This window comes from Rhinolophus hipposideros, assembly GCF_964194185.1.
Source record: "Rhinolophus hipposideros genome assembly, chromosome: 11".
Taxonomy (NCBI): Eukaryota; Metazoa; Chordata; class Mammalia; order Chiroptera; family Rhinolophidae; genus Rhinolophus; species Rhinolophus hipposideros.
The window spans coordinates 35,169,785-35,183,487 of record NC_138057.1 but is presented as its reverse complement, the minus strand read 5'-3'; the positions used below and the strand labels follow the sequence as shown (position 1 = coordinate 35,183,487).

The 13,703-nt window shown below is 36.9% G+C and overlaps 1 protein-coding gene across 1 annotated transcript in view; it reads left to right on the top strand.

Annotated features, from left to right (window-relative positions):
- Window positions 1–13,703, top strand: part of DOCK8 (dedicator of cytokinesis 8) — a 190,065-nt gene that overhangs the window by 23,576 nt on the left and 152,786 nt on the right. The gene's annotated exons all lie outside the window — the stretch shown is intronic.

The following is a 13,703-nucleotide window of genomic DNA, read 5'->3' as shown; positions in this document are numbered from 1 at the left end:
GATAAGTCATTCCCCTGCTGGGGGAGTGGGAAATTACAGATAGAACAACATATGTAGACACACATTCTCCTCCTCCTTCCATCCGAGTGAGCATCAAGTACGTACGAATTATTACCTGAGATTTCCAGGTTGGTTTCATAGTGAGCTAGGTTTCTCAGTCAGGTTTTTCATTGGCTTTGAGTTCATAAGGCAGTCATGGCCTGTTCTTAAAGAGTGCTCAGGTGGACTGTACCTTAACCCACGGTGTTATCAAAAATGCAGATACTGGCCATTCTCAGACCCATGAATCAGAATCTCTGGAGGTGTGGCCCAGACATCTCCATCGTTGACGAGTTAAAGTTTGAAGCTCCTTGCTGGAAGGAAAGGATTCCAGGACAGAGATGGAGAAGGAAGTGTTCAAAGTTTGGTAAAATTAGCCTCGTTGTTATGGTATTAACTAGAACATCAGGAGGTTTCATATTAAAGTTTTCTAAAAAAGAAAAAGAAACACAGCCTTGATACCCAAAAAGCAAGATTGTCATATATGTGCCCAATTATAAGTACTTTGTGTAATTTTCTAGGAATCTAGAGTGTCTTTTAGGTCATCCTTATAAGTATTTTGAGACTCTTTTAACTATTTTGGATTTAAAACAGTTAATAGGAAGAAATCATCAATTAATGGAGACAGAAAGAAATTTATTTACATATAGTCTTCATATTTGCCATATATGTCTCTTAAAAAAAGTGCATGTAACTTTTTCATGAATCTGTTATCATTTCTCAATATTAAGAATAATTTATACCCATATATAAACTTTGCAATGTATAAACTTTGCAATAAGTATAGTATTTTTCTAATGTTCTATTCTAATATTGCACATGGGAAAAAATATTGCATAAGGAACCTCTTCCCTACCAAATTAGATGAGCTGGTGTTTTTAGCCAGTATTCTTGATATAAAATACCTCAGGCCTCCGTAAGTCAGACATTACAATTTCAGGAAAGCAAATACCTTAATCACTGTCCTCTTGAATAACTGTTTAGTATACAGAGTGTACTCTCATTTAATAGGAAGTGATTTAAGGGGTTTTTACTTCTGCATGGATCATACGAACATGACAAATACTTTAGTAAGGGATGAGTAAAGGAACTTATTATAACTAGATAGAAATTAAATTAAGGATATAGCATCAGGCAAATAGTTGGTAGAACACAAAAATGAGGCTCTTTCTAGTTGAGCCCAGCAGGAAAGAATATTTGTAGAAATGATGAAGGACATGGTGGCTTCCTAGATAATGTTGGCAGAAGACTAGGCCTCGCGTCTGGAAAAGGATGAGTGTTAAAGTTACATAATGTAAATATACTGGTCTGTGCAAGGAAAAACAAGTCTTGGGAGAGGAAGACGTGGCTCCTTAGGTCAGAACAGGTACTGCTTCAGAACTTAAAACAGTCACCCAATTCTTCCCTGCTTCAGTTTCCTTTTCTGTACAATGGAAATACAACTTATATCATGGAACAGCTGTTAGGAAAATGTTTTTGTCTTTAAAGAATGTGCATGACACTTGGAACTTATAAAATATAAAATTTAGAAGTCTCAGAGAGATTTTCTTTGCTCTGGGAGCAGCTACATTTGGTTAGTTGAGGTGGGGTCTGGTTACCTTTCCTTTTTGAACAATTTTCCCTCATTTTGGCCATCTCCTCCCCTCCTATGAAGGCACCAAAAGATTCTCTTGCCTCAGATACTAACTCTCGTGAAACACAGTGGTACCATAATGTGGAAGATCATTGGATAGGGCAATGTTGGACACAACATAATGATGGCAGAAGCTCAGGCATGAATGCGCATTCAAATATGAACTTCTTAAAGGCACATTGTGGAACCTTGAACAGGGGGGTGCTCAATAAATATTTGTTGGAAAAATAAATCAATGCCAGACATCTGGGTATGTGTCTCCTCTTTCCTTTCTATTCTTCTTAACCAAAAGATTCTCTTCCATTCTACAACTTTCCTAACTTTGCTGTTTGTCCAAAACAATCCCCCTTTTAGTCTCCACTCCCCTCACTTCAGAGCTTTTTCCTAAAGTAAACAAGTAGCTAACCATTAATAGCTTAATGACTTAGCAACAATGCAGTTTCTCTGGTTTAAGAAGCATTGTTTTCATCCTTCAATCTAAAATAAATTTTGAGAATAGCTGGAGATGGTCTGGGACTGGGGGAGAAAGGAATGGGGGAAGTGGTTATTTGGGGGTACATTAACTATTTGTATGAAGTGGAATATTTTAGCTCACTCTGGCTAAGAATAAGTATAATTGCTTATAAGCATCATTGAAAAGTTCTGTTAGAATCTTGATCTTGAAATTAACTAGCTAGGTAGGGTCAGTTAGGCTGAGGAAGGGTGATCAGATGGCGACATCCAAAGTCTGTGAGAGAAGATGAGTGGAAGGCAAGGGAAGGCTGGCAGGTACAGCTGGAATTTGTCTGCTCACAATAGACAAGGGGCTCTCAGACTTCCACATGCATCAGAGTGCCTCAGAATCTCCTGGAGGGTTTGTTAAAGCACCGATTGCTGGACCCCACCCCAGAGTTTAGGATTCAGTAGGTCTGGGGTGAGGCCCCAAAGTTTGCCTTTCCAGCAGATTCCCGGGGGTATCGATATTGTTGCTCTGGTGACCACACTTTGAGAACCGTTGCAATATAGGGTGCTCACAAAGATACAACCAACCTTATGGTCCTCAACTTAGTTCCATCGTCCGCCACAGGCTGAGGCTTTTGTTCAAGAGCAGAGAACACTTTCTCAGTGTTCACCTGAGTAAGTTCCACAATTTAACAAAGAAAACTCAAAACAGGAGGGAATTAAAATCTCCCCATTTTACCCAGTGGTACAAGGCATTTTTAATTCACAGCCTCAGTCACCTTGGGTAGCAGAGGCTGGAAGGCTCTCAGGGTCTTATTGGAGCCACCTCACTAAGGCACAGATGTGTTGTTAATTCACTGTCCTGGCCAACATGTCTGAAAACAAATAGCACTGGAGGGAAGGTGACCCTGGATGAAAATACAGCTTGTGACCCCTAAATGGCCAAGGATCTGGCCATCCCAGGGACAAATAACTTAGATAAATCTCAAATCAGAGTGGAGAAATGAGCTGCTTTGAATCAGTAGCATCCAAAAATGTTTGTTGAGTATAATTGAACCCAGGTAAATCAGGAAGTGGGTGCAAGATCTCACAATATGCTGAGAACAGTTTTATTTAGAAACTCTAGGAGGAGACTTAGAAACAATATACTGATGGTGAAAGCAGCCCTCAAGAGATTCTTAAGATGTTCAGGCTCATTCCTGTGTCTCAACAGAATTTACATTGTTCAGGAAGCTGACAACATGGTAGGCAAAAATATGTGTGTGTGTGTGTGTGTGTGTGTGTGTGTGTGTGTGTGTATGATTTCTGTCATAAAAATAGGGCAACACAGCACAATTTGGAAAAAGAAAAGAGAACAGAAAAAAACCCCTATTATCCGGCCTCTCTAGCATAACTGCGAATAGTATTTCCTTCTAGTGGTTTTCCTTCTATGTATTTTTAAATAGTGTACATAGATTTATATACATTTTTAAGCATATGTAATCATAGCGACTAAGAGCACAGCGTTTGAAGTCAGATAGCCTTGACTTCAAGTCCTGACTCCAGACATTTCCAGCCCTGAGTTTTGCATTTGTCAAACGAGGAAGATAAACTTGGTTCATCGTGTTGCTGTGTGGATGCAGTGAAGTGGTACACATCCAATATCAGCACAGGGCCAAGAGAAGTGTAAGCACTCAAGGAATAGCGGCGTGGTTTTCTGTTTTCCCTAAAAAGCCGTGTCAACCTTCCACAATTTTAATCATTGGGAAGTTTTTCTCAACATCTAGAGGCAATACCTGTTTTTGTTCCATAAGTTTGGTAAAATTTCATTCCACAAATTCTTCTGTGGTTCAGACTCTGCTTTCAAGGAGATCTTTGGCCCACTGGTTGAGAGCTCTATTACCTGGGTTTTCCTCAGAGATTAGGCTCATTAAGAGGAGTCAATGCCAAACTATATAGATGATTGTTTTGATAGGTTGGTTCAGATGCTATTTAGCTGGGTTGTGTGGCTTTGCTCCAAGACTGTAGATTCTTTTTCTTTTTAAATTTTTCAGTTACAGTTGACATTCAACATTATATTAGTTTCAGGTGTACAGCATAGTGGTTAGACATTTTTAGAACTTCTGAAGTGAATCCCCTGATAAGGCTAATACCCACCCAGCACCATGCATAGTTATTGTAATATTACTGACTATACTCCCTATGCTGGACTTTACATTACTGTGATCGTTTTGTAACTACCAATTTGTACTTCTTAATCCCTTCCCCCTTTTCACCCTGCCCTCCACTCCCCCTCCAACCTTGTTCTCTGTATCTATGAGCCAAAACCACAGGTTCTGACCACACCATTGTAGACACCACATTCAGCCATGTAGATGATGGGTTACTAGGGAGATGAGTGAGAAACCATAGGTGGAGAAGTGGAGATCTCTCACCCCAACTGAAAAAAACCCTCAAGCTCATGCCTGGCCAAATTTACATATGCAACCTGAACCTCTCATTTCTGCTCCAGTTCTGTTTACCCTACTGCCAACTTGATCTCCACTTGGAGTCCTTTTAGGGACCAGAAACTCCATATGTCTAAACCAAATCTTCAGTCTGAGGGCAGATTGACCATACTGTCCTGAGTTTTAGAGTTGCCCAGTAAATGAAGGGATTGACTTTATTAGATAGCAGTTTCCTGCCCACCAAAGGAAGGAATTAGCTCCTCAGTGAAGACCTTGGTTTTCCTTATCAGATAAACAGCTTCTTGACTGTACAGGATAGTTACAGATAACAATAGACAGCATAACCAGTTAGTCCAGTAACTCCTTAAATTTGATGAAACCATTTTGTACAGTCTGTTATATTGCTGGTTAGAGTATTAATTAGTAAAATACTATGAAGGACAAATGCACAAAACCTTTGACCGAGCAATTCCACTTCTAGGACTTTATTTCACAGATATATTTATAAATGTATGAATTAATGTGTGCAATTTACTGAATTTTATTTGTGCTTGCAAAAAATTGTAAACAGTATGGTAATGTTAATTGGTGCAGCTACTATGGAAAACAGTATGGCAGTTCCTCAAAAAAATAGAAATAGAACTACCATATCATCTAGCAATTCCATTTCTGGGTATTTATCTAAAGAAACACTAATTTGATAAAATACACTCATATGCACTCTGATGTTCATTGCACTATTTACAGTAGCCAAGACATGGAAACAACCTAAATGTCCATCGATGAATGAATGGGTAAAGAAAATGTGGTGTGTGTGTATGTGTATTCTGTGTGTGTGTGTATACATATATATGTATATATGTATATACATATATATATATATATATATATATATATTCTACAGAACTATTGATACACACTATATTCCAAGCTTATAGCTACAGAGAACAGATTGGCAGTTGCCAGAGGTGGGGTTTGGAGTGTGTGTGGGGTGGGGTAAATGTGTAAAGGGAGTCAAAAAGTACAAATTTCTAGTCATAACATAAATAAGTCATGGGGATGTAATGTGCAGCATAGTGACTATAGTTAATAGTACTGTACTGCATATTTGAAAATGCTGAGAATAGATCTTATAAGTTCTCATCGCAAGAAAAAAATTATAATTGTATGGTATTGGATGTTAACTAGTCTTATTGTGGTGATCATTTCACAATATACACAAATATAAAATAATTGTTGTACACCTGAGACTAATATAATGTTATATGTCAATTGTATCTCAAGAAAATGGAAACAAAAATGTGTAAAAGAGACTAGTTAAGTAATTATTCATCTATATAGTAGAATACACATGCAACCATAAAAAAGAATGAGGACATTCTTATGTATTTATCTGTTGGGTGTAAAAAGCAAAATACAGATCTCCAGTGAATGGATAAACAGATTGTGGTGTATCTATACAATGGAATACGCCTTCGTTTTAAAAAAAGGAATGAACTATTGATACACGCTACAACATAAATTAATTTCAAATATTATGTTCCCATTTGTGTAAAAAATGGAGAAAGAATATATACATGTATTTGTGTGTGTACTAAATGTGCACAGGACACAAGAAATTATCATGTGATTGTCTATGGGGAGGGAACCTGCATTGTTGGCAGACAAAAGTAGGAGAGAGATGACATTTTACAGTGGTTTTTCTTCATACTTTTAATATTTTACAATACAAACTATGTTACATACTCAAAATAAAAATAGAATAGTTTATAAGTATGTCTAGATATTATACATAATTTTTCTCTTGGTTTTTAACTAGTTTTTAAAAATCCATTCATTCAGCTTACGTGCATCAGTATAAACATGATGCTTAATATTATACATTTCAAAAATTAAGCAAATATTTAGAAAGCTAGTATGTTTTTGTTGGTTTTTAGTTTAATTCCACTGTAGTGTCAGATTACTCACTCTATACTATTTCTGACCTTTGCAATTTGTTGAGACTTGCTTTGTGGTACAGTATATACTCAATTTTGGTAAATGGTTCAATGTCCACAAAAAGAATGTGCACTCTGTCATTAGGAGTAGTTCTGTTTTTTTTTCTGTATAAGTCAATTAGGTCATTTGCTCATGTTCACATCCTATATATCTCTAATTTTTTATATCTACATGTTCTATTACTTACTGAAAGAGGTATGTTAAAATCTTTCACCATAATTGTGGATTTGATATTTCTCCTCTTCTGCAGTTCTTTCAGCCTTTATTACTTGGTACGTAGATATTTAGAATTCCTATATCTTTCTGATGGATTGACCTTTGACATTTAGGAAACGTCATCTTTATCTTAAGTCATACTTCTTGCCTTAACATCTTTTTTTTCCCAAGTATTACTATCGTTACACCAGCTTTCTTTTGGCTATTTTTGCTTAAGCTTTTTTCACCACTTTGTAAACAGTTTATCTAGGCATTTACCCAAGAAAAATGAAAGAATGTGTCCATATAAAGACTTGCACATGAATGCTCATAGCAGCTTTATTTGTAATAGTCAAAAACGGAAACAACTCAAATGTCCACCGAAGGGGAATAAACAAATTGTGGTATGCACATGCAATGGAATACTCCTGCATAATAAAAGGGAATCAATTATTGATATACACTACGACCCAGGTAAATCTCAAAATCATTATGCTGAGTGAAAGAAGCCAGACCAAAAAACAAAAAAAGAAAAAGAAGAGAGAGAAATAAACTGCATGATTCCATTTATATAAAAATCTAAAAAAATGCAAACTAATCTATAATGACAGAAAGCAAATTCGTGGTTACCTGGAGTCAGAGGTAAAAGATTAAGAAGGGGCATGAGAAAATTAGTGAGTGCTGTGATGGTTTCATGGATGTATACATTTGTCAAATTTATAAATACACTTTAAATATATGCAGTATATTGCATGTCAATTATACCTTAATATAAAAAAAGTATGTCTCTTGTAAGTAGCATAGGTTTTTATGTAATTTGATGATTTTTGTCTTTTAAATGAAGAATTTACCTGATTATATTTAATATAATCACTGATATATTTGAGTTTAAAGGTATAATCCTACCGTTTTTCTCTTTTTCAATGTCTCTTGTTTCAATAGAGTACTTAACACATTAGAATTCTAATATTAATTTGTAATTTACCATTTCCCAAATAATGCAAGAATTTTGGAACATACTCCATTTACCTCTCCCACCTTTTGTGTTATTGTTGACATATATTTTAATTTATGTATGTTTTAAACTTCACTTTATTATCTTTATTATAATTATTTTGTATAGTCACTATCATTGAGATTTACTTATGTATTTATCCTTTTGGTGTACTTCCTTACTTTCAGAGCTTCTGTGCTTCTATCTGGGATCATTTCCTTCTGCCTGAAAAGCTCTTTACTGCTTTCTTTAGTATGGCTCTGCTGGTAACAAATTTTCTCACATTTGGTTTGTCTGATGAAGTGTTTATACTTTATGTATGAAGGATATTTTCACTGGGTAGAAAACTGTAGATTGGTAGTTTTCTGTCAGCACTTTAAGGATGTGATTGCTTTGGTTTTAGGATTTCAATTCTGTTGAGAAGTCTATTACTATTATTATTACACTTTGAAGTAATATGTCGTTATTACACAAGTAATATGTCGTTGAACAATGTCTTTGAATAATGTATCTTTTCGCCAGATTTTTTCAAGAACACTTAAAATTTATCTTCGATTTTCAGCAGTTTTACTGTGATGTGTCTAGGTTTGATTTTCTCCATGTTAATTCTGATGGGGGTTTGTAGAGCTTTATGAATCTGCATCTTTTTGTCAACAGTATTTCTTTAAATAGTACTTGGGCTTCTGTTTTGTCTCTCTTCTCTTTTGGGTCTTCATTTACATATGTTAGAGCTGTTTCTTTATGTCTCAACACACTTTTCTGGAGAAACCCTTTTTCTTTTAAACTCTTACAAACAAAAGGCACTTGACACTTCCAGGTCTTCTTGTGGGTGATTTATGCAGCCTCATTAGTAGGTGGTAATTATGTCAGGAGAGAGACTGACTTATATAATTATATGTAAGGGCTGGGGAGAGGAGATACCTCAGAGAGACACTGAAGACATTGAGTAATCCTTCTTCTCTAGGCTTGCAATAGGAACCCTGTCATGCAGGATGTCATGCGGGGTCTTAGCTCCCGCTCCCCACATAAGAACGCAGGATATGGTGAGGCCGAAAAGGAACACCCACGGAGCCATAGGTAGGGGAGTCACACCACTACATTCTCGCTGGCGGCTGGGTTGGAGACACAGGAAGCAGGAGCCACACTATCTGCAACCTGCTGTCCACTTCTCTTTGCCAACCAACCTCACTTGCTAGCTGCAATCCGCGCTTGCTAGCTCAGCCACCATCTTCTTGCGAGCCCCCATTTGCTACTAGCGTAGCCACAGCAGTTATATTAGTGGCCAGTGGGTCACTGGTTACAGCTGACGGCCAACTAGCCACAGCTGATGGCCATCCAATCACAGTTGATGGCTATTTACTACCCGAGTGAGCACCTTCCACGTGAGGGCGAGAGCCTGGAAACTGCATTCCTGGCTCTGTCCCCACAAACCCTCAAACACTTATTTTATCTAATAAATATTCTTCTGTATTCAGAGGAATTTTCCAAGTGAAAGGGATTTGGGATTGCCCTGTGAAGAAGAAACGTTAAGTTCCAAAACTTGTTAATAAGGAGCAGACTTCTCTTTGTAGTCATGTTTCCACCTGTTGAATCATCTTTACAGAAGTACATTTATGGCTTGTCTGTTTATGAGAAGAGATGGAAAATATGAGAAACCCGAAATATTTATTATGAAGCCTCAGGCCGGTGAACTTCTGAAGAATTCATTCCAGACTTCATTGCTCAAAACATGTATGCTTGTATATATATATATATATATGTAAGGATGGATATATGTATTATATACATTATATTATTATATATATAATACACATGTACAATTTGCTACAGAAATTCATTTTATAGCCTTTTAAATTTAAAGGTTTAGTTTACTAAAAGTTTCTGAGGATACATCTTAGAAAGAGCCGTAGATCATATTTATGTGGTGAACTCCAGGAACTCCTCACTCTTGAGTAGTTTCTGTGTTTTCAGACTTTATACATGCTCTGTGCTGTAATCCAACCGTGCATTATTTACATCATTCAGAGCTAATGTTTCTCCATACAACATATTTTATAATGTTTATTATTTTTTTTCATATTACACTGTCCTAACCTTATAATTCAGGAAGTTTGGGGGTTAACATTCTTTTACCGCTCACTTTGTATAAATCATTTCTAGTTCTGAATGATGCTACTTTGTAAGGTTCAATTATACCACATGTACATACGCCAGTCACAAATGTCCATAATTATTATTTATTACTAGCTGTGTACTTTACACTTTGTGTTTGTTGAGTGTTTTACAGTCAGTTGTTAGTTACTAAGAGTACATTATATGTTTGCTTTTCTTTATCCCACCCCTTTCACTATTGTTTAAAATGTGTCACATTCAGGAACACCCTAAAAAACCTCTTTAAGTACTTATAGACAAGATTTTTTTCTTGAATCGGTTTTAAAATCCTTTGAACCATTTTGGCTGCTGGCCATACCAGCATAGTGGAAGAATTTTCTTTTAGGGATGAAAGCCAGAGCAAAGCCTTCCGGGGCTGTTTGGTTTCCTAGCACAGCTGCTGGTGTAGATCACGGTGCTGATTGTTCCACTTGGAGATTCTTGAGCATCTTTGCCAGAAAGGGCTGGAAAGATGCCCAAGAGATCACATAGCCCAGTCCTTTCCTTTTACATGTGGTGAAACTAAGACCTAGCCTGGTTAACTAATGTACTTGAACTCAAACAGCTGGCAAATGGCAGAGCTCAGGACTAATTCACTGAGTTTTCACCTTCTTTTCCTTTGCCCTTCTAGCTATGTCTATTGTAAAGAAACAGGGCAGCCTGATGTTAAAATACTTGAAGTAGGAGTATGGAAACCTAATGTCTAGATGTTATGGAATGTTTTAAAAAATGCTTGAAATGCATTGTCTTCTTTCCCATCAGGCCTGCTCCTACTCATTTTTCCCCCCAAACATGGTTCAAAAGTCCCCTCATCCCAGAAGACTCTAAGCATTCCTGAGCTAAATTAGTAACTCCCTCCTCTTTGCTGATAAGGCACTGTGCACATTCTTGTATTATAATACTTATCATCTAGTATTATAATTACTTATTCAATCATCCATCTGTCTTCCTCCTTCCCACCCACTCGACTGAGCTTCCAGGAGCAGCAATCGTATCTTCTTGGACTTCAATCCCTAGCACTTGGCAGAGAGCCTGGCACTTTGTGTGCCCTCGATGTTTTATGAATGAATGAATGAACCAACCATTCTCATAGTCTTGCACTATTAGTGAATGTTATACTTTATTGGACATGAAAGTCACCTGGAGTTGCTGATTAAAAATGCAGTTTCTAGGCCGAACCACAGAGATGCTGATTCAGGACTGGGGTAGGGTTGAGGAATCTGCATTTTTATTACGCAGCTGATGATTTGCTGCGAATGGTCCACAGGCCACACTTGGCAAGCTCTGCTCTATCATTAGTTCCACTGGTACTTAGTCGCAACTGTATGAATCTCGACTATCTGTCCATCTGAAGAAACACATAGAGTTTTGCTATCCACCGCCTTCTACCATTCTGACTCCTGAGTAAGTGTATCAACATTTTAAACAAACCCTAAGTCTCCCTCACAGATAAATTTGTAGAAATAAAGATAACATTTATACAGAATTTTGAGTTACTAGAAGAAGGGTATCTTAGGAAATAAGGGTATCATCATCAAGGAAATATTATCATGATATACATCTAGCATTGTGTAAGTTATGTTAGATATGTTGAATTTGGGCTGAGACTCAAAGGCAGAGGAAATAAAACCCACACACGATGCCTGCAAGGGCACCAAGCTTGTATGAGATCTTTCCTTGCTGTGTTCTCTTATTTGTGTAGGCAGGCTTCCTCCTTCACTGGGGTGCTAGGAGCTCTTTTGAGAATGAAGTTCCATATCAGTAAACTTAATAGCTGATGTTTACATAATTTCTAAAAATCTCAAAGAGTGCACCTGTGACTTTATATGTATGCATCTTTTAAAAAACATGATGAACTTAAGAAATTTCCAGGAGGAAGAGCTGAATGGGGTAGTTACTAAACTACCTTTATATAACAACCGAAAGGATTTCTCATCCTTGTGGTATATTTACACATATGTTGTTAGGCAATTGTATTCAGTTCCTCATATTACTTTTTACTTATAACTTATTCTGTACGCATGTTTCCATGGGTCAACCTAATTTGTATTTTTATTTTAAATGGTAAAATCATATTTCATTTAGTTTATGCTATTATTTACTTAGTGTTCTGCCAAGTATTGGGTGCTTTGGTTATTTTCAAATATTTGCTATTATATACAGAGTACTTATGCTCATTTCTGCTGCAATTATATTTTTGTTTGTATCAATTCCATGGGGTATATTCTCTGAAGTGAGATAATTAGATAAAAGAGTAATAATAGTTTTATACTTCTTGTTGCATATTGCAGGATTGCTTTTCAGAGACACTGAACCAATATACAATCCACAGGGGTGTGGAACCATCCTGTTTTCTCCACAGCATGACCAACATGTAATTTTATCATTCCAGCCTATTTTTGCTAGTTTAATATGTGTGTAGGGCCTCTCCAGAGATACTTTATTTTGAAGTTCTTTAAGCGATACGAAGCAATTCTTTTCTATGTGGGATGATTCACTATTTTCATTTTAAGGACAAACAATTCGTCTCCACATTTGACAGTTTTGAAGGGACAGGTTTCATCTCTTTCCATGGAATTGATCCTGTAGGGATAGGAAGGAAATAGGATCCGTGTGAGGTAGTGAGTCAGGGAAGCAGATCATTTGTATAAGTCTGAATTAGGAAACTTACTTAAGGAAGGAAACTTACGTGGAGGGCTGCAACAGAAACACCAGATGACCCGTTTGAGAAGGAGTGAAGAGCAGGAACATTCTGATTTCATGATGAAAAACGTATTGGGGCTCTGGTGTAGGATGACAGATTTTGCTTCAAAATGAAAGCAACCTATCCGTCCCTCCTGCCATTCTTTGATTCTCTCACAATGCCACTTCCTTTCCTGAACATTGTGAGATATCCCCTTTTTAGATAGACCTCTCTGGTCTGTGACAGGAAGGGCTTTCGAATTACCATGAAACTGAAATGTGCTATTTGAGAGGTCTTGGGGGGAGGAGCCTGAGGCAGAAGTCACAGGAGCGGTCAGTCTTGTCTGTGAAAAGTCAACTCGGGCATAAAAAGGAACTTTTGCTTGGTTATCTCTGCTCCCTCTGGCAATATTCATATTTTTAAGTAAGCAAATGTTGACATGCTGGTTTGGGTTCCTGTGGTGCCAAACACAAGATACAGTATTGTTTATGCAGGATGGGCCTTTTGTTTCTGACAGTGTTCTAATCTGTTGATTTTTTAGAAATTGATGACTGTCCAACTTGTAATGAAAATGAGGCTAGTGAGCACTTGGGATCAAAATCTGAAAGGGTTCTTCCATTCCTGGCTATCATTCTAAATTTGGTAATTCTTACCTTCACTCTTTTCTCTATAGGATACTCACACACACAGACAGACACATTTATATCTATGTCTATATCTATCTATCTATCTATCTATCTATCTATCTATCTATCTATCTATCATCTATCTATATCTATCTATCTATCTATCTATCTATCTATCTATCTATCTATCTTATTTAGAAATAATACACATACCACACAACTCACCTATTTAACATGTGCATTTCATTGGATTTTAATATATTCACAGAGTTGTGTATCTATCACCACAGTCAATTTCAGAACATTTTCATCACCCCCAAAAGAAACCCAATTCCCATTAGCAGCCACTTCCCATTTAACTCCAGTCCTCCCAGCCACTAATCCTACGCAACAATTAATCTACTTTCTGTCCCTGTAGATTTCCTTGTTCTTGATTTTTCGTATAAGGAATCATACAATATGTGGTCTTTCAGTTTAGCGTCTTTCACTTAGCATAATGTTTTCAAGATCCATCTAT